General features: G+C 40.4%; 1 protein-coding gene across 12 annotated transcripts in view; it reads left to right on the top strand.

Moving 5' to 3' along the window:
* Positions 1 to 16,123: 16,123 nt before the first annotated feature.
* Positions 16,124 to 21,205, top strand: part of GPCPD1 (glycerophosphocholine phosphodiesterase 1) — a 50,701-nt gene continuing 45,619 nt past the window's right edge. For 3 of the 12 annotated variants that reach the window (XM_081033391.1, XM_081033399.1, XM_081033403.1), the window contains exon 1: positions 16,124 to 16,321. The gene's annotated coding sequence lies outside the window, so the exon portion shown is untranslated. Of the gene's footprint in view, positions 16,322 to 16,402; positions 17,354 to 18,559; positions 18,728 to 21,205 lie in introns of those variants that run through there. The other 9 variants (XM_081033397.1, XM_081033401.1, XM_081033396.1 and 6 more) reach the window with 7 other exon arrangements.

The raw sequence follows: 21,205 nt of genomic DNA, 5'->3' as shown, positions 1-21,205 counted from the left end.
AATAACATTTCAAAGACATACATCATATTGCAGTTGTTTAAATTCTAAGCTATAATTATACGTATTTAATACAAATACCGTGTTTCCCCCAAAATAAGACCTAGCCCAACAATCAGCTCTAATGTGTCTTTTGGAGCAAAAATTAATATACAACCCGATAGTATAGTATAGTATAGTATAGTATAGTATAGTATAGTATACTGGGTCTTATAGTAAAATAAGACCCTTATATTACATAAGACGCAGTCTTATATTATAGTAAAATAAGACCTGGTCTTATGTTAATTTTTGCTCCAAAAGACGCATTAGAGCTGATTGTCCAGCTAGGTCTTATTTTGGGGGAAACATGGTAGCTATCATTTGGAACTGGGAGGACATTTTTCACAAATAATCAAGTTGTGTGGGATCTGCCAGCTCAAAAGAAAGTTTTGTGTAGGTGATAATTACATGGTATAATTTAGTTCAACCTAACTTCTATTTGACTTGGGAAATTTATAGAATCTATCTCTGTATTTGTGGCTTCTGCACCCAGCTTTTACAAAAAAAAAAATTGGGGGGTGGGAAGAGACATCCCCCAGCCCACTTTTCACAACATCTCTGTTGGGTTGTAAATACTATTTTCTCTCCCTACTAACTGTAGAAATGTGTAAGAAGTTAGGTGATTTATCTAAGGTCTCCACAGATACAATGTGGGAAAAGGTGAATGAAATTGAAACTGAAAATGATGAACATAGTCTTAATGTTTAAGTTGGTGAATATAGTCTTGATGTTTGATATTTACCTTCTATGCAAATATTTTCCAGCTTTTGATTTGCTTTCAGGAGTCATTGTGTAAAATCAACTGCATAACTGTAGGATGTAGATTATCAGCTGTCCTCTACCTGTGGTGGAGGCAATTTAAACCCAAGGTTGCAGCACCAGGTCATATGCAATGACTAGTACTATGATTTTAGGCACCCATGTAATATTTGACAACTTGTGTTGGCATTGCCATGAAGTTTGGTTAGTGATCCACCATATAGAGCTCCCCAGATTATATGATCCAACCCAAGAACATCAAGTGCAAAATGGATCACAGATGCCAAAGGCCTGCAGAATGACATATTCCTTGATCATTGTTTCACTATGGCTAGACTGTGGTGAGCCTTGCTACTCAAAGAATACTTGCTATTTAAGAGACTGGTAGCATCAGCACCCCCTGGGAGCTTGTTCGACATTCAGAATCTCAGGCCCCAGATCTGCTGAATGAGAATCTTCACTTTAACAAGATCCCCCCGTGATTCAAGGATAAATTTAAAGTTTGAGAGGCATTGATCTAGGCCATAGATTCTAGGGCCTCCCATAATTGTATATGATTTCTGCAAATTATCCAAATGACCCATGACACATTTCCCCCTCTTTCTTCTACCCACTTCTGTTCTCTCCATCTCCTCCTCCTCTTCCTTCTCCTTCTCCTTCTCCTTCTCCTTCTTCTTCTTCATCTTCTTCTTCCTTCTCTCTCTCTCTCTCTCTCTCTCTCTCTCTCTCTCTCTCTCTCTCTCTCTCTCTCTCTCTCTCTCTTGCCCCTCTCTCCCCATGCTTCCTTCTCTCCATCCTCTCTAACATATATAGAACATATTTTAGGAAAATAGAGACCTTTAATTCACACATACACAATCATACAAAACCAAATGACACAGCCTACCTCATGGAACATAAATCTGTAAAGAAGGTGAGACTGAGTCTTGGAAAGGTAGTGGAGAACGTGGGGTTATAGTTCTGTCCACTGAGTTTGAGCTGCTCTCTCTTCAATGCAGCAGAGTTAGGTGGGGAGCTAAGTGCAAGTGGAAGCCAGAAGATGTAGGTTTTCCTCCCTCCTCTCCTAGCTCAAGGTTGGTTACTGAGGTCTCATCACTTAACTGAAGCCAGTGAAGAGGAGGCTACGCATCATGATTCTGCCCCCTTGCTTTCTTTTATTACCATTTTATTTTGAAATAATTTCAAACTTAAAGAAAATTGCAAAAATAATGCAAAGAACTCATGAATATCCTTTATCCAGGTTCACCATTTTCACCATTTTGCCATATTTGCTCTCTCTCTCTCTCTCTCTTTCTCTCTCTCTCTCTCTTTCTCTCTCTCTCTCTCTCTCTCTCTCCACACAAACACAGATTATTATTTAACTGAACCATTTTGTGAATAAGCTATATCCATCATGTCCCTTACACACACACTTTTTTTTTCTTTTTTAATGTGAGGTTGGGGAGAATCATACAACATTTTCTCAAACTTGTGATTTGAGTTTTGTGGTTTTGGAAATTATTTATGCTGACTGCTTAATAAAAAATTCAAAGTACAATATAAAGAGCATGTCTTGTCCATGAATCCCACTCTTATAGTTATTTAGGGCTTTGTTTTGTTTTTTCTTTTATGACTACTTAAATACTCCATTATCTTTGGGAGTAAATGGCCACATTTCAGCTTTCATTCTAGCCATTTCTTACGTGTAATTTTTTTTTTTTTTTTGACATATCTGAAGGGAGAACTGAGAAGTGCAAACCGCTTTTTTGGTTTGAATATATTTTTTCTCCCAGCTTCATTGAGATACAACTGACATATAACATTGTGTAAGTTTAAGGTGTACAAATGTTGATTTGGTACTCTCACATGTTGCAAAATGATCATCACCATAGCATTAGCTAACACCTCCACCCCATCACATAATTCCTATTTCTTTCTTGTGGTGAGAATATTAAACATTTACTCTCTTAGCAACTTTTGAGTATATGATAAGTATTATTAGGAATAATTACCTTGCTGTACATTAGACCTTATAACTGAAAGTTCATAACCTTTGATCAATATCTTCCCATCTCACCTACCCTCCAGGGCCTGATAACCAACAGTCTAATCTCTGTTTTCTAAGTTCAGTGTATCTTTCCTTAGAACAAAGATCTCTTATGTAATAACAATATAGTTATCAAATTCAGAAATTAGAATTAGAATCTAATACTGTTATCTAATCTACAGTCCATATTCCAGTTTCAGCATTTGTGCCAAGATGTCCTTTATAGGAATTGTTTTTCCGGTACAGGATCCCGTGCAGGAGTACATGTTATATTTAATTGTCATGTCTCTTTAGTCTCCTTTAATTTGGAACATTTCCTCAGCCTTTCTTTGTCTTTCAACAACAAAGAAAATGGATACTTTTGAAGAGTATAGGCCACTCATTATTTTTTTTTTTTTATTCTTAGATTCAGATTATATATGTTTAGCTTGAATATTCCATGTGCTATTGTGCCCTTCTGCCTTTGTTTTTTCTAAACTACAATTAGTGCGTTTTACGAGGTTCATATGAGAAATGTTTTTGATAAGATTGAGACTATGGACTCAGTATACAAATTTCAGATTTTCCATTCCAATACTCCTTCCACTACAGGTAAAATAGGTTCACACCTAGGTTGGAACAGCCAAGAAGCTTTGTGCAGCAGTGAAAATTGTCTACCCTTTAGGTATCAGCATGGACTTGGGAAATGTAGAAAACTTGTGGGGCCAGACTCTCCACAGACAGGGCTCAGGAAGGCCATGGCTGAGCAGTGGCCTCTTAGAAGGTGCTTTGGGGAAGGAAATAACAGGATTTGTCAGAAAGAATACTCAATGTTCTTTGGGCTACAAATAAAAACTGACTCTCTTCACCTTGTAAGAAAGGGAATAGACTGAAGTACACGAATTGGAATATACTGACGCCTCACTACTCAAAAGTGTGGTCCCTGGACCAACAACATCAGCATCACCTGGGAGCTTGTTAGAACTGCAGACTCTCAAGCCTCACCTTGGAACAGCTAAAGGGCAACCTGCATTTTAACAAAATATCCAGGTGGTTCATCTGCACCTTAAAATGATAAGCACTTACATGGAGTGGGCTGGGGGGGGGGGTCTCAAGGAGCTGGAAATAGCAGAAGATGCAAGAACTAGGGCTGTTCTGGAGCAGCAGGAGCTCACCCCCTTTCCTGTTAGAGCTCACTATTAACAGGACTCAGCACAAGTACTCCCCAACTCTGGTCTCTGAGTTCAAAATTCCCAGTTCCCGGCAAAATAGATTCTGTTGGTGCCTCATCCATGGCCCTCAGCCTGCCCTGGAGATCACCTGTGCACAATTCTTCTCTATGTGTGTGGCTTCCTGCACCTTCTTTTGGTAAGAGGGGTTCTCTGGCTACTGCCTCAAGTGGCAAGAGGGCAGGTTTGCAAAGTTCATGCCCCCAAAAGCAGCCCTCAAAGAATTAGAGATGGCGTTGGTGGGCCAGCGCCTCAGCTTCCTCGCCCCTCAGCGGGACAACGTTGTGTTTTACACAGTCCCTTGGTGAGGACATTTGCGGGAAAAGAAGCTGATGTGAAATTCATTAGAGAAAGGAACTGAATCAGCAGAGGTTTAGGTTCACAGGCTGAGAGTGGGTGTGATGTCTGTGACACTCACGGGTTTCAGTGTGCTTTAGGTCAGTGGTTATTCAACTTTTAGAAATTTAGAAATTTTGAGTCTGGTCAGTAAGATTTCCAGCTCTTATTTATACCAAACAGAACATTACAAAACAAACCAAACCCCTATTATTTCCATTTTAATAGCTATTTTAGCCTTTTAAAAAAGTAAAAAGAAGCGGTATATTATCATAGGATAAATTTGGCTTCATGAAGAACTTATGACATTTCCTTTGTATTTTTCACTTTTCTTGTAACTGGTAAACATGTCTTCAGTAATCATCACCCATTCCGCCTGGACTTTGGGGGACATCACTCTTCTGGTCAGGGTTCTAATGGTTTTACAGTACGGAAAGAGAAAGTCTCTCAGGTGAACAAAAATCAAAGAAGGGAATGAGTCAGTTCATAAAAGGGATGCAATGGAAACCGCACCCTCCATCTTTCCAGATTGTTCTCTCTGCTTCCCTCTGTGTATGTGTTCTGCCTGTCCCTCCCTCTTCCATTGCCTTCCCCTGTCGACCCATCTTGGACGTGGCCTGATAATTTCCAACCTCCAGGGCTGAATATATAACATTTACTGAGAATTTCCTTCCCAGTGTCTGTTATAGGATGAACTGTGTGTCACAAAAAGATGTGTTCAAGTTCTAACCCCCATAATCTGTGATGAAGCTACATGTCTAACACAGGAAAGCTGGCAGGCTAGGACCCGCTGGAGAAAGGCCAAGGAGGGTGCTCAACGGCTTAAAGACACAGAGGAGAAGGAAGACTCACTGTCAGTTCCTCGCTGGGTTGAAACTTGAGTTTCTGGAGTGCACAACAAACTCCAACAGCAAGTTTGCCATTTCTGGAGCCATAATGAAGGAGTCTTGGTATTTTATTATGGAGGAAAGGGAAGCTTTCCACAGTCAAACACCAACCACTACAATAATGATGACCAATATTGCCTTATTTTGATAAAGTATCTTAATGTCTCCATGGCAGGCATTCTTGCAAGATTTGGTTCCACAGGACATGTGCTGTCTGGTTAATGAACTAGCTACTCCAAGGCACAAGTATGCCAAATAAAATGGGTTATTCACAAAATTATTAATTTGGGCTCTTTGTGGCAGCAACAGGCAGGATAAGGATTTGGAAAAAAAAAAAAAAAAAGCAAAACACATCAGTACCCAGAGATGTTACGTATGGTGTATTGTGTTTCCTTAATCAGATTGAAAGAGCTGAAGTGAGAAAAATCTTTTACTGGAGCTTTTTTTGCAGTATGAATACCTTCATACTGCAGCTCGGAAAATAGGCCTTGTGACTTGCAGAGCCAACGTATGAATCCTTCTCCCTAAATAAATAAATAAAACCTGAATTTGAGCCAGAACATTAAATCCATTATTTTCCAATCTGGGAGCTGTGGTATGCTGGTAAATATCCAACAACCAGCTCTCCGGGGGGAAAGGGCCTGATTTGCAGCGTTTGTTGGATTTTGACTCCCACAATGGCTAATTTCAAGTCACTCACCTGAGGACAGTGAACTTGAAGTTGGAAGATGTACACAGCTGACACTGTAGCTAACTTCTGCACACTATTGCTTAGGAGTCTATTTTAATCGTTGTACTTGACAGCTGTAGAGAACTGAAAAAATAACAACACCTGTTTTCTTTATACCAGGTGTTTCACATATCCTTGACAGTTGATGTTCTTTTTTAATCCTTTCACTTGATGAGGTAGATACTATCTAAATTTTATAGGCCATAAAATTGAGAACCTAAGAAAATGAGCTGTTCGTATACAGCCATGCAGCTGAGCTGACTTAGGCAAGTTATTTAACCTGAGTAGCCTTTGTTTCCTTTTCTGCAAAGTGGGTTATAATAGTACGTACCTCAAAGATGGTTGGAAAGATTTAACAAGATAATGCATATGAAATTCTTAGCATTTCCTGATATACAGTCATTCTCTATTTCAGATGCAATAAATATTCCCTGTAGAACACTAGAAAGTACCCAAATGCAAAAAAGAAGAAAATTTAAAATACTTCTGACTGCTAACAATCTTGGTGCAGAATTCTAGTTCTGGCTTAATATGATTTATGAAGGGCAGTACGAGCATACGAAATACTTTTTCCGTGAGGAAGCATTTGAGCAATTGTTGAATGCAATTCTGTCTGGATCATGATGGAAGCTTAGGTTGCATACCAATGTATGCAAATTACTTTTAAAAATAAATTAGAGCAGGAATTATAATGTCATTGTCACTCGGGTGTGCTATGATGTTCTCTCTGGAGTGGGAGTCCTAAGAAAGGAGATAGAGTCAAGGCCCAGGGCATTTAATAACCATGATGGGACACCCACAGGGACACGTGGTAAATTATGCCTCTCAGGAATGCAACAAGGGCAATGGGTGCAGAACTGAGTTGGACAAATTCACAGTTATACAGGGAGAGCTAAGGTGTTTCTTGCAAAGCCAGTGTGTTGGTAAGTGCTCCCTGGAGCATTGTGTTGAGAAGGGCAGTGGGCCTGTCCTCTGGGCAATACAGCACGGCTGTGTGTGTGTGTGTGTGTGTGTGTGATGCTCACTGGGGGGTGGAGGAGGGGAAGCAGTGGTTTGCAGGCCTAGTTACGCTGTTTTCAGTATATGGCAGATCTCTACCTGATTTGAGTGAAAATTTTCAGTGGAAACAAGAAGTGATACTTTTGCTTTGAAATTTTCATGTACATTTGTTTTATGTTTATTTTCTTTGTTATAATAATTCAATATTTATAAGATGGGCTTATAGTTTAATTTGTATATGAAGTCTTTTCTATTATTCTGTCGTGATTAAAAAATTAACACGTCGTCACATGGGATCGTTGAAAAATACATCCCCACTACATTGTGTGCATTCCTTCAGTCTTTTAAAAAAATGCTATACCAATATATAGCCCTATAAATATATGCATATATCAACATAGACTTTTTAAAAAATGTGGGATCATACTACACACTCCAGCATTTGCTTTTTTTACTTAGCAATAGACTATAGACATCTTTCCAAGTGGGTATATAAGGAGTATTCACATTCTTTTAGTGGCCGTGTATTTCTTGTGGAAATAAATGAGCAATGTTTATGTAATCATTGCCAAACATCATGTTGAGGGATGTTTACATTGTTTCTACTTTTTAATTATGTTTTTTTAATTTCAAGCTATGTTACATGAATATTCTTGGTATATCTATGAGCCTATGTTAGTTTTTCTGTAAATATACATTTCTAGTACAATTTCTGGGTTGAAATCTATGAGCACTTAAATTTTTCATAGCTATGACCCCCAATATTATCCAAAATGGGGTTATCAATGAAAATCCTTAGAGTTATAACTATTGGTGCCATATAGTTCATTTTCTCACATCCTTCCAAAATTGGGTATTACAAATCCTTGCTTTTATCATTGATAAGTTTCTGTGGTTTCCTCCTTGATAAGGATTCTTGGAGACCCAGAAGGCTGAAGGTCACTAGGAATATGGGAGAGGTGATTGTTCCATTGGCTGCTAAAACAGGTCTTAGGACCTGGAGCCAAAGGGCCCAGCAGGAAAAGACTCGTGCTTTCCCTCAGATCTGAAGGACCAAAGACTACACACAAGTGTTTGGTGGCAGTACAGTGGCATAGTTAGATGGCAGACCCTTTCGTTTTTAGCACAGGACAGCATCCTTTGTGCTGGAAACGGAATCAGAGGAGTTGCATCACCAAGAATAGTTTAGTGCTGAGCCTTGTGCCAAATTTAAATAATAGTGTGAGATTAAAGATTTGGGATTCTGAAATCCCTTCAAGCTCTACTGAAGATTGGAAGATCCTTCAGGTGGCTGAGTCTAATTACAAGAGAGGCTGGGCTTTAGAAGTCAAGCCTTTATTTCTTCAGGCAACAGAATTTATCAAATCCACATTCCAGGCATTGTTCTAGATCAGGGGTGTCCAAACTGCAGCCTGCGGGCCAACTGCGGCCCATGATCCATTGTTAATTGGCCCGCAGCAAATTCCAAAAATATATTTAGTTTACTTAAATAAATCAGGTGAGGCAATACGTACTTCACCTTGAATGAGTGGCCCGGCTGTTTGTGTATTTTACCGCATATGGCCCTTGATGAAAAACGTTGAAAAAAGTTTGGACACCCTTGTTCCAGATGCTGGGGTTTCAAATATAAATAAGTTTCATGACATTGTGGGGACAGAGCCAGGAGTGCAGTTTCCAGGCTCTGAGCCTCACGTAGAAAGGTGCTGGCTCAGGTAGTAAATGGCCATCAACTGGGATTGGATGGCCATCAGCTGTGGCTAGTTTGCCGTCAGCTGTAACCAGTGAGCCATTGTCCACTAATATAACTGCTGTGGCTACGCTAGCAGAAAAAATGGGGACCAGCAAGAAGATGGTGGCTGAGCTAGCAAGCGGTGCAGTAAGGGTTGCGAACAGTGTGGCTCCTGCCTCCTGTGTCTCCAACCCAGCCGCCAGTGAGAATATAGTGGTGTGACTCCCCTACCTATGGCTCCGTGGGTGTTCCTTTTTGGCCTCACCATGTCCTGCGTTCTTATGTGGGGAGCGGGAGCAGAGACTCTGCAGGCCACCCTGCGCGACAGACATCTAGGAGTTTACAATCTAGTTGGAGAGGAAGGGGGAGATTGAAAACCAGAAAGCAGTACCTTCCACAGAGTTCATTGCAGTTGTGATGAACATTTGTCTGTGCAAATTTACCCATGCAAATTGTTGTCACACCCACAAAGGTAGAACTAAGGAGAAGGGAGGGAGTTGTTTGTAAGGACATGTTTCCAAGATGAGTTGCAGATCACTTGATTGCTTCTTGGAGCTAATTTTACAGTGGTAAGTGGGTGAGTGGCCAGTGCAGAAAGGTCTTCGAGAGCAGATCTCCTAACTTTGTGTTCACATGAATTCCCCTACAGATTCTGTTAAAATGCAGTTTCTGATTCAGCACATTTGGGATGAGCCTGGACATTCAGCACATCTAACAAGCTCCCAGGGAATGCCAATGCTTCTGGTTCAAGGACCACACTTTGAATGACAAAGTTCTAGACTGAGCCCTAAATCCTTTAGTATGGCTGGGAAGGAAGGGAGTGGCTTGCGTCAGAGATAAAGCTTGAGAGGTAGGTGGGAGTTAGCGAGACAATAATTATCCAATTATGGAGAGGCAGGGGGATACTAAAAAGAGGAGGGATAAATTAGGAGAGGTGGTAGAATCTATTTCAGAGAGGTAGACTATGGAGAATTAATTTCCTACCCACTCTCCTTCCCTCTTCCTCCTCCTTCTCATCGTCTTGCATCTAGGTCCTAAAATTGGGGCATTACTTAAAGCAAGCAAAAGGGAAGACTTCTGAAACTATAGATACATAATACAGCTTATGACATGAACTTTGCGCAGCCAGCTCGCATCAATAGTATTTCAAAGGGGAGGTGAAAAGAGAGATGTCCTTGAGGAAATCTTACTAGTTTGGCAGAGTTTGACATACTGTAGAATCAGCACTATTTTGAACATAAAAAGGATTCTGGCTATTACAGGATTCTTAAGTCTCCGAATTCCTTAAAATTTCCAAGATAAATTTTGATCTCCTACAAAAATAATTTGGCTGTTTGCCTTACACAGTAGGTCCCTGCTTTGGCCATAATTCTATGATTTGAATCATAAATTGGTGTCTTGGCAGTGGTTTCTATGGACTGTGATCTGGGACGTAAGAAAATAATTCCCGATTTTAATGACAAGTTTTATTAGACTGTGATGCCATTTTTCTATAGAACTTTTCTATAATAAACTCTCTACCTGCAACTTCTCTCCCCAAACCCAGTAAAATAAACATCTCTATGACCAACTCATTAGTTGAATTTATTAATGCTCATTTCTGTAGACAGAAAAACAAGGAGGTGGGGGTTCCATGGAAATGTATGATCAGATCACAGAGTGATCTAGCTGGATAGGTCATGGTGGGTAGTCATGCCCCACGCATATAACTTTTTAGTAAAAGGTTTATCTTTGCCTTAAGCAAGTCCTGTTCATTGCTTCTGTGCATTTAAGTTAAGATACCTTTGAAGGGGCGGTGGATATCTCGGTAGGTTAGAGAATAACAAGGTTGCCGGTTCAATCCTCACATGACCACTGTGAGCTGCGCCCTCCACAACTGGATTGAAACAACTACTTGATTTGGAGGTGATGGGTCTTGGACAAACACAGTTAAAGAAATGAAAGACTTTGTTTTTTTAAAAATACCTTTGACATAACCACCCTCAAGAAAGCACATGATCTTGTTAACTATCCTGTAATCAATCCCTGCCATGCTTTCTCCCTCCTCCACACAATCTCCCTTACGTTCCCTCCTTAATTTCAAATGCACAAAAGAAGTAGCAAAACTGCTATTTTCTGGAGCACTTGCGATCTTGCTCCCCTGCCTATGTCATCAGTTTGGCTCAAATAAACTCTTATAAAACTTCTCTATAAGTTTGGATGTTTCTTATATCTGTATTTCTACGGTTGACTGGGTAATAAATAATTTGGGAGCTAGTTTCCATTTCTGATGGGATTTGATTAACTATACACACTACAGCTTAGTCATCTAACCATGAGTCATATAGATATGTTAAATAAAGAAACACCACTTACTCAAATTTCAAAAAAAACAACTATCAGTTAGTGAAATCTGGAGTAAAAAAAGATGGCCTCATCATTCTAACTGCCATCACTTTCATAGGTACTTGGGGTTTTCCTCTCCTATGGGAAAATAATTTGATTACTTTTATTTTTGATGTCTTAGCACTTTAAGGTACGGTCACATTAATTGATTTCATGGTAATGCTGATGAATCTCAAATGGTTTGGGTATTTCCATCCTCTCCATGCCCCTTGGGACACACCTTTGCTCTTTTGCAGGAAAATTCAGTAAGGAACATGGCCATGGTATCCACCTAGTTTCATGAAAGGAAGACAAGGTTCTCTTTCACTCAACAAGACTGAGATAATTCGGAATTTGTCCTATTGTTTTGGAATCCAAATTCAGAGGCCTATCTGAGCCAGGCAGAACATACAGAATGCATGATTGGGACAATGGGGTGGGTAACAGACTGTGGTGGGGTCTGTTTTGTGTTAGGGTGTGCATGAAAATTAAATAATAATAAAAAATTCACTGTGTGGCGGCCGGATGGCTCAGCTGGTTAGAGCGTGAACTCTTAACAAGGTTGCCGGTTCAATTCCCACATGGAATGGTGGGCTGCACCCTCTGCAACTAAGATTGAAAACGGCGACTGGACTTGGAGCTGAGCTGCGCCCTCCACAACTAGACCGAAGGACAACGACTGATGGGTTCCGGAAAAACACACTGTTCCCCAATATTCCCCAATAAAAATTAAAAAACAAATTCACTGTGTTGGCCATATGTCTACAGTTGTGGGTCAGATATGTCATCTGACTCAATGCCATCGTTGATGACTAGAGCAGGACAAGGTGATATGGATACAAGGGGAAGCCATGCAGTGGAACCCACAGCAGCTGAATCCCTGCTTCTCCAATGCGTACATGAAGCATTGTTTATGATTAAATACTGACATTTAGAATTGACCATTATTTATTACTCTTTCCTGAAATTGTCAGTGATTTCTATAAGCATGTTTATACCTGCTATGTGCCAGGCACTATGCTGGGATGTGAAGATTAATAATAATATATTGTCCTTGTCCTTAAGGACCTGATTACAGGAAGGGAAAAATAGAGATATAAGAGATAAAAGCAACAAAGTATTAGTGCCCACACTTATTTTCATTTTATAGGTAAAATAACAAAGGTATGGGGTAAGCCAGCAAGTCAACAGTAGAACAGAGAGCAGGATCACTGTCTCCAATCAGCTCACCTAAATCATTCGCATAATAAATGTGCCACCATTGCCAACAACCTCTGCCTTCCTGACTCTAGTCCCAGCTCTCTTTGGCCCACCGCCAGTCTGGTGTGGGCAGCTGGGTTTTTGAGGCTGGTGTGTAGTAGGAGTGCTCTTAAGAGTTATTTTGTTCAGAGTAAGGATATGTCCTGAAAACAGCCCCTCATTCTTCAGACAGTCATCAATATTTTCACTAAAATGATAAAATGGTAGCCTGTCAATTGTTGAACAACTTGAGCAGTAAAGGGAATTTCCTTGGGGAACTCACATTCATGCAGAATGTACAAGACTTCGAAGCGTTTGGAAAGACCGAAAAATAATAACAAGGGAAATTGGCTGAAAACAAAACAGCTCAGTTCAGTGTTTTCTAACATAACTTTTCTTAGTTTTACAAGGTCTTGACTCCGAAAGAGTCCACAGAACACTTTCCAGAGTTACAATTATGTTACATTATGTTACATGTGGCAATTTTACTTTAGAGACTGTTTCACCAATATACTAGCTGTTTACAAACAGTATCTTACTACTCAGGATTTTCTGTAGAATGCTACACTAACTAAACACGAAAATTTGAACTAACCTTTGTATGGGGATGGTGGCCTACAAATGACTTCATTAGAGATTAGAAGTTGCTTTAGTCAAAATTAAATGGAAGATTTCCCCAATCAGTTATGAACAATGGTTATTCTACTGTCCCTTTTTGTGGAGAAGGAGATTCTATACAGTGACTGACAAATCTTTCTAGATTACTCTTCCATTAAATAAAAAAAAAAAAAAATTGAAGTTCTCCCTTTTCTATTATACAGATTTAAAACATGGTTAAGGAAATTTAATGGGTCAGTAACTGTAGATTATCTATTTATGCAATTAGTTTAATAGTCACACTTCTGTGAGTTAAGGTGGATATTACCTTATTTCATCCATTCTAACATCCCCCTCTTATCATTTTAACCTCTGAAATCACTGATGGCCAGGCAGCAGTCCTGACATACTTGTCATCACTTGGGCTTTCGAATGGGGTTGTTTTCCCAGTGGCATGATTAACAGCTACAACCCCTGCGTGGTTCAGTGTACAAACCATTTGAGGACCATTTGAAGTAGGAGTCCTGACCGTTGTCTGTAGACCTTCATTGGTACCTTCTCTTAGGATCAAAAATAGTAATGGCATCAAAACTTGCCCAATGGGTATCAGTGGCTTGGAAAACATCTCAGGAATAATATTTGAACACTTAAAAAAAAAGAGCTGCATCAATTATTGGATAATATTGTTTAGAAAAACAAGAACATTCCAATGTTATTCAGGGTTGAACTATATATGTGAAGAAGTTTGAGAATACCTAAATAATTTATTTCACTTGTATTTTCCTTTGTATGTATGCACAAGAATAATATATACTAAAATTTATGTCTAAATAGGTATAAAAGAATATTCTTAATAAGTAAAATGAAACAGTCTAAGTTATAATACAGTACTATGGTATAGTGTAAAGGGCAGCACTTTTTTGATTCTTAGTATTGTCTTACAATCGACTTACATTTGATGAAACTGGTAGTTCCTTCATAGAACTGAGTTTCAGTGAAGGCCTGGGAGAGACATAAGAATTAGGGAGCAGCAGGTAATGTGTTAGGTGCTGGGTGCCTTCTCAAACTTCATCTGAAATAACCTGTGGTGTTTAAATTCCCACTGCACTGATAAAGAAACAATTCAAGGAAGACATTTTGACCTTGCCCTTTGAACCTTTTCTGCTCCAGACATTTTGATCCTATCATGCATTTGAGAGCTTGAAAAGCAATGCACCACCAGAAAAGCTGTAGCCAATTTGAAATTAATTTAAAGTTTCACATTTGAAGCACCTTAATAGCTTTGGAAATCAGCAATTTCCTTGGTTTCCTCCATATAGGACTGATCTTAATGTGAAGAAAAATCAATAGCAAAAACTAAACTGTAACAATTTTGTCACCTACATTAAGAATAAGTGTATACTGTAAGTTGGGAAATTGTTCCTGGACTAATGCAGAGGAAATGAAAGGTATGGATGGATAGTATCTTTGAGGAGCAGGGCCACTACTGAGGTAAATGAAACACACAAAACTGATAGTGTTTTGAGTCTGATAAAAGATTCTGACAGTAGAGCAATTGTGGAATAACTCAGGAGAATATTTACAATATTTGTGTGGCGTGATCAAGAGACAAGCACAAATGGCCAGTCTTTTATCCAAGTCATAATGAGTATTTCTGGGAGAAGAATCAGCACAAAACAAAGCTGATAGCATCCTTCGAATATGTATAATATTTCTGTCATTTCAATGGGATTTAGGGAAGGAGTATGGATGAGATCCATTAACTTGACCTGTGAACATTAGAAAAGTGATTGCTTGACTAAATGGTGACTACAGGAAAATAAAGATCTATAATAAACATTTAAAGGAAAAAAACTCGTATGAAAGAAATTCATCACTGTAGTATGTATGACAAACTGCAGAGGAATGAAATCAACTCCAAGCTATTAGGAAATACTTTCCAGACTTTCGTATATAATGGTAAATAATTAGAAAAAAAATTAATTTTTTAAAGAAATTTGGTATTAAAACAAGTGCCACCAAAACCCTCTGCATCCTGTGCCTAGCACAAAGTAGGCATTTAATAATTATTTATTAACTGAATGGATGACCCTGTCAGAAATGCCCTGGGATATAATCCAAGTTCAGATATAAAATGTGGCTGTGAACAATCTGATTTGTAAACCAGAGGCTATGTCTCTGAGCTCATTTAATCCAAACGCCTTCTCAGTAGGCTCATTTGAACCAATTGACAACTCAAGCTATCTCTTATTATGAGTTCTTCAACATTCCCAACAAAGGTGGTTCTTTTTAATTTTCAGTATCTCACTTAATTTATATGAATTTGGTAACTTTATGTTAGTGGTTAACCAAAGGCTAACTTTGATGCTGAAAAGATAACAGTTTAAGTTAGGTACCTAGCCAATGCTGAATAATTTTTCTGGGACCATCAAAGGAGAGAAAAACCTCTTCCTTTTCTTTCTTCTTTCCTTCTTTCTCTCTCTCTCTCTCTCCCTTTCTTTTTCTTTTGTAGGGACGATCTTTTCAGGATATACACGACTACAACTTTTGCAAAGCGGGTCTAGAAAGGTTCTGAAAGCTTCTAGAAAGCTTTCAGAAAAGTTCCTTCAAAGTTTAATTCGCATGCAAATACCCCGCGGATCTTGTTAAACGCAGCTTTGATGATGCAGGTCAGTGGTAGTCCTGAGGCTGCAATTCTGACAGCTCCCAAGTGGTGCCCCTGACCCGCACACCATACTTTGCACAGCAAAGGTATAAACAAACCCTCAACATCTTAAGTCACCTAATTTTCACGTTCAACTTTAAACATGTGATCCAAGTGTGCCTGTTGTTTTGTAACGACGGAAACTTTCCAGCAAACACCTGGCCTGCTAATTTCCCTCATTTTCGAAGAGGAAAAAAATACAATTCAGAAGTGCGGTTCCAGCCTCCACACTGGGACTTGGTTGTCGTAACGTGGCTTTGGGGACCCAGGTATGCGTCTCTGATCAATCGCCAGGTCTCCTCTGCGCCGCCGCCCGCGGCGACTCCAGGTCAGCGGAAAAGGCGGACCGCGGGGACCCGAGGGATGCCCAGCCACGCTCGGCCGCGGACCCGGGCCCTTTCCAGGAACGCAGGGCCCGCCCCCTCGGCGCGCGGCCACCCATTGGCCGGGAGGGGGCCGGGCGTGACGTCAGGCCCCGCCCCGCCGACCCTCAGGCCCCGCCCCGCGGGGTGGCCTGGCGGTTTGGTCTGGAGCAGCTGAAACCGGTTTGCGCGCAGCCGCTTCCTGCCACTGGGCGCCGCCGCGGGCGGCCTTGGGGAGCGCTGGCGAGGCGTGGACCGCGGGAACCCGGCTCCTCGGCCCGCGGCACTCGCTCTCGGGCGCGGCGGCCACGGCGGCGGCGGCGCGGACCGCGGACCCGGCAGGTGAGACGGGCAGCCGGGCGGGGGCCTCGGCGGCGGCCCACGTGGCCGCGGCGCTGTCAGGGCGGCCGGGCCCCGGGGACGCGGCGGGGCCGAGGGGTGGGCAGGCTCGCCCCGCCCGGGCCGGACGCTGCCCGCCGGGGAGCACGGCGGCCTGGACGTGCGCTCGGGTAAGTCGGTGGTGACACCTCTTTATTGCACTTTTATTGTTTGCTGCCACGTTTCCCCTGGGCTGCCTGGTCCTGCGTTCTCCCCTCGGAAAATCGCGCGGAGGGTTGTCGACACTCCGGAATGCAGAGCGCGCATCACACGCCGCGAATGTCAGCGGAGCCAAGAGAAGGAACGAAGGCACCAGCCAGCCAGCCAACAAAACGCAGGCGAAGTCGGCGGTTCCCCCGCCGCGCGCGCCCCTCGCCCGGCTCCTCGGTCCAGCTGTCCCCAACTCGCCGCGTGTGCTGACAACTGCGTGTGCAACTGAAATTGCGAATGCCACGGTCTCGGGCACGCGTGGGACAGATAATCCAGTTATTCCAGGAAACCAAAGTGCCTTGCCCTCTTAGGAAAAGGTTCCCGGAATAGACACCCGTGCCCTCGATACAGTTTTCAGACCGCTGCCCGCTTCTCGTCTCCAGAGCTCTGCAGTTTGCCTGGACGACGTCTCCGAGAAAGCCTCCGTCGGTTCGGTGCCTCGTCAGCCCCTCCTCTGACCCCCCCCCCCCCGCCCGGTTATAAAGGAAATCTGCCCTGAGTTCAGTCGTGAACTGGAGAGAATGCTTTCGTCTTGGGGCAGCTGTTGAGTCTGGTGTAGAACCGCCGTGGGGGACTGGTGGAAGCAAGCGGGAGGTTTGGATCTTGCTCCTTCACACTCTCCACCTCCCCCGTCTCGCCCCAGCCCCAGCCCACCACACCGCGCCTTCACGTTTCCCCATCTTGCTACATTTCTGACAGTTGTGACTTAGCGGAAAAGTCAATACACGCTATCAGTTCTTCTCCCCACTTCTACTGCTCTGACGACAAATAACACAAAATAAACAGGTAAAACTGCACGAGGCCCTATCCGTTCTTGATTTAAGAACTAGGGAGAACCGATATTCTAGATGAAATCAGACTGAGGAAAGCTGTACTCAGGGAAGTCATGACTACAAAACAAATCTCACGGTGGCAGAATGAGTAAAATTTGATACGTACAAAAAAGTGGGTGGAGGAATCAAATCTTTGTGGGTAACTGCTTAACCAGGAAAAATGTATGAAATATGTATGAAAGTAATATCAAGATAACATGAAACGGAAAACATTTGGGAAAACTTTGCTGCATTGCTTAGAGAGTTGATTAAACAATTAACGTGGCTTAATGAAATTTCCAGAAATGCTTTCTTAAATAAAAATCCATTCGTGTCTGCATACACTTGATTAAAATATTGGCTCAAAGTTTACTGGGGTCAGAGTTGTAAGGTAATAATGCTCCTCCACCAGAATGAACAGAAATTAACTCAGGAAAACATAGGCATTACTTATGTATATATTCCTTTCTTACAGCCAGTTATGAGACTCAGACCTCTTGGGAGTTTAAGAAAGAGCAAGGAGAATTGGAAACAGCTTTTTTTTTCTTTGAAAAAATTTGGAGGAAAACACTGAGAGATGTTCTTTTTGGCCAGAGAAACACGTTTTAGCTAAAAATACGCATGACTTCAATTTAGCTCTAAACTAAAAGTTCCAGTACCTTGGTTTGCGTAAATCTCCTTTTTGTCCCCTAAGCTGGTAAACTAGTAAGGTCATGTGTTGGAATAGTTTGACAGAAGGAAGAGAGTAAAATTTATTTTGCCAGGTAGTGTAAACTCAGAAATGTTTTTAAATGTAAATTACAATGTTGTATTTTGCTAATTGCTTGAATCTTTTAAAAGTATTCAAGTAGTGTTAAATGCTGCTCAAAATCTCGGATGAGAATGCTGTTTAAAATTTATCTTCAAAAAGCACAAAAATGGGTGTTATATTTAAAAAACAAAACCAAACCAAAAAAACTCGCTCAGGAAGTGTAATCTGTCGATGAGATAATAGGTAAGTTGGTTAAATTACATATGCAGTCAGCTCAGGTATGGGAAAATGTCTAGTATTTTTTCATCTTGCTCTTTGTTTTATGCGTATCTTGAAGACTTCCCCCCCTGTCCAAGTTGGGTGGTTGGTTTTTTTTTTTTTTTTTTTTTTTTTTTTGCTTGTTTGGATGAAGAGGAAGTGTTGATTGGTGGATATGTAAGTTTCGTGTTCCATCACAGAGCAGTATTTTACTTCCTCACCACTGTTTTGGTGGTAGCTGGGTGGCAGAATTATACGCTTCAATCCTGCACCAGAATTTTGGCCTCTGTCCTTGATCAAGTAAACTGCTGTAGCAGCAGCTCCCCAGGCTTTTATTTGGTATGGTATTAATTGAGGGAGTGGGGTGGAAATTAAATCAGATTATATGACTTTTGTCAATCTAAGTGGAAGATGATGCTCTTTGTTGACATCTGGAGAGGTTTTGGGGGGTATTTTTGTGCTTGTGTAATATAGCTTTGTACAGTATATTTACTGCAGCTGTGTACAGCAGTTAGTTACTATAGCCACTCTTATAAGCAATTTTTAGAATGAAAGGCTCAATTTTAATAATTGATTTCCCTTAAATTTAGATGATTTTCCCATTTTAATGCAGTAGAAATTTAGAGATAATTTTGTGTCAGCTGTTGGATTTAATACATAGAAATAATTACATCTCATTTCCCTAAAATTGGTTAAAATAGTTATTTAAAATTGATCAGCGAATAGAGTACTATGTAATTAGGTAGACAAGGTTGTCCTTGGTTGTGAACTGTGGTGCAGTAAACACGAGGTGAAAGTACAAGTTACAGGTTGAGATTAAGGTTGGTTAGGTTGCGTTTGAGGTTGGTTATTCAGCAGTTTTACTGGATGATGGGGCTTTCTGCTGTGTCTCAAAATTAATTCAGTAACTTAAAAGCTGAGTTTCTTTGCTAGCCTTAAGATTTCTTCTTGATATGCTATAGATAAATTTAAATGTAAGATTGCAGTGCTTCAATGAGCCATTTTATATATTAGAAAAGAAAATATTGGGTAAATGGAGTCAAATATATGGTGGTGGAAGGAGAACTGACTCTGGGTGGTGAACACATAATGTGATATATAGATGATGTGTTCAGAATTGTACACTTGAAACCTATGTAATTTTACTAACCATTGTTACCCCCAATAAATTTTAATTAAATAAGTAAAAGAAAAGGAAATATTTGTACTCTTAGGTTTATATACTCAGATTTATTATATCAGTTTTCATGTTAAAAGAACTATTAAGATATTTGGATAATGATAGGTTATGGGGGGTTAACAATCTAGAGGTATTTTTAGATTTAGGACATTCTTTGGCAGTGCTAGAACTGGATATATGTGCTTTAAATAGATCGTGTTTATTCTTGGAAAGTAGAATAGGTATCTTAGAAATGATTTTGATCAAGAACAGATTTTTCTCCAGTACAGTCTTGGGTTTTCTAACTGTAATGGTAGTATTGCCAAATAAGTCTTTATCCAAGTGACATGAAGTGACATCCAAGTGACCATTAGTCAGCATAGCTTGACTAATGGTCTTGTTTGTACACGTGTATGTGTATGCATGCGTGTGTGTGTTCAACATTTACATTTTATTATAATTGATGTAAATGGAATGATGCACAGGTTATAGCTAACACTGAGCCTGGACTCTTGATCCCCATAACAATCCCCTGTGGATAGGTGTTAGAGGTCAGGTTTCTCAGCCTCAGCTTTCTTGGTATTTGGAGCTGGACGATTATGTGTGGAGAGCTGTTCTATGCATTCTATGGTGTTTAGCAGCACTCTTGGCTTCTACCCACTGGATGCCAGGAGCGTCACCCACAATTGTGACAAGCAAAACTGTCTTCCACTATTGCTAAATAGCCCTTGGAGGGCAGAGTGGCCTCCACTGAGAACACACTGATGGTTGCCAGGTGGGAGGCTGAGTGAAAAGGGGAAAGGGAGTAAGAAGTACAAACTGTTACAAAATAGTCATGGGGATGTAAAAGACAGCATCGGGGATATAGTCAATAATATTGTAATAACTGTGTATGATGTTAGGTGGGTACTAGATTTACCAAGGGGATCACTTTGTAAGTGATATAAATGTCTAACCACTAACCTATACACCTGAAACTAATATAATATTGAATGTCAACTATAATTTAAAAAATAAAAAATAAACATTTTTAAATAAACTATGTTCACTTCACAAAATTTTTTTAAAAAATTGCTTCCACTGAAAACTGCTACTGTAGATTATCAATTTTGACTTGGCAGTGTTCATTAAGTGACCAGTGCAGAGTTGTGTGTGTGTTCACGGGCAGCCAAGGGAGAACAAAGGGGAAATAGAAAATAAATAGCTATGAAAGTTTCTTTAGGACTCTTTATATAAAATAATGTATAAAATAAATGCAAATAAATATTTTAAAATGGTAAATTAATAGAACTGATTCAGAATAAAGACACTGGAATTTTTTTAGGAACATTGGTGGATTGTGGTGCAAAATTTTTTGGGGGAAGGAGATATTGGATATTATGTAGAATATGATGTGCCTTTGTGTGGAATATAGTTCTTTCTGTATTAAATTGTGTGACCTTGAGAATTGGCATTGTATATTTAAAAAGAAATCTATTTCCTATCTTCCCTCAGGTACTTAAATTAGGGGATGGTAAACAGATTGGTTTGGCTGGGGAAAACAGCAAAGAAATGAAAAATCAATTAAAGAGAAAATGTGGATATGCAGTAAAAGACCTCAAAAACATAGGGGTTTAGGTACCTGTAAGTAATCAAAGTGATTCCAAGAATATTGAGGA

The sequence above is a fragment of the Rhinolophus hipposideros genome, assembly GCF_964194185.1.
Source record: "Rhinolophus hipposideros genome assembly, chromosome: 22".
NCBI lineage: Eukaryota > Metazoa > Chordata > Mammalia > Chiroptera > Rhinolophidae > Rhinolophus > Rhinolophus hipposideros.
The sequence above is the reverse complement of the archived record's forward strand: the minus strand, read 5'-3'. Positions and strand labels throughout refer to the sequence as shown.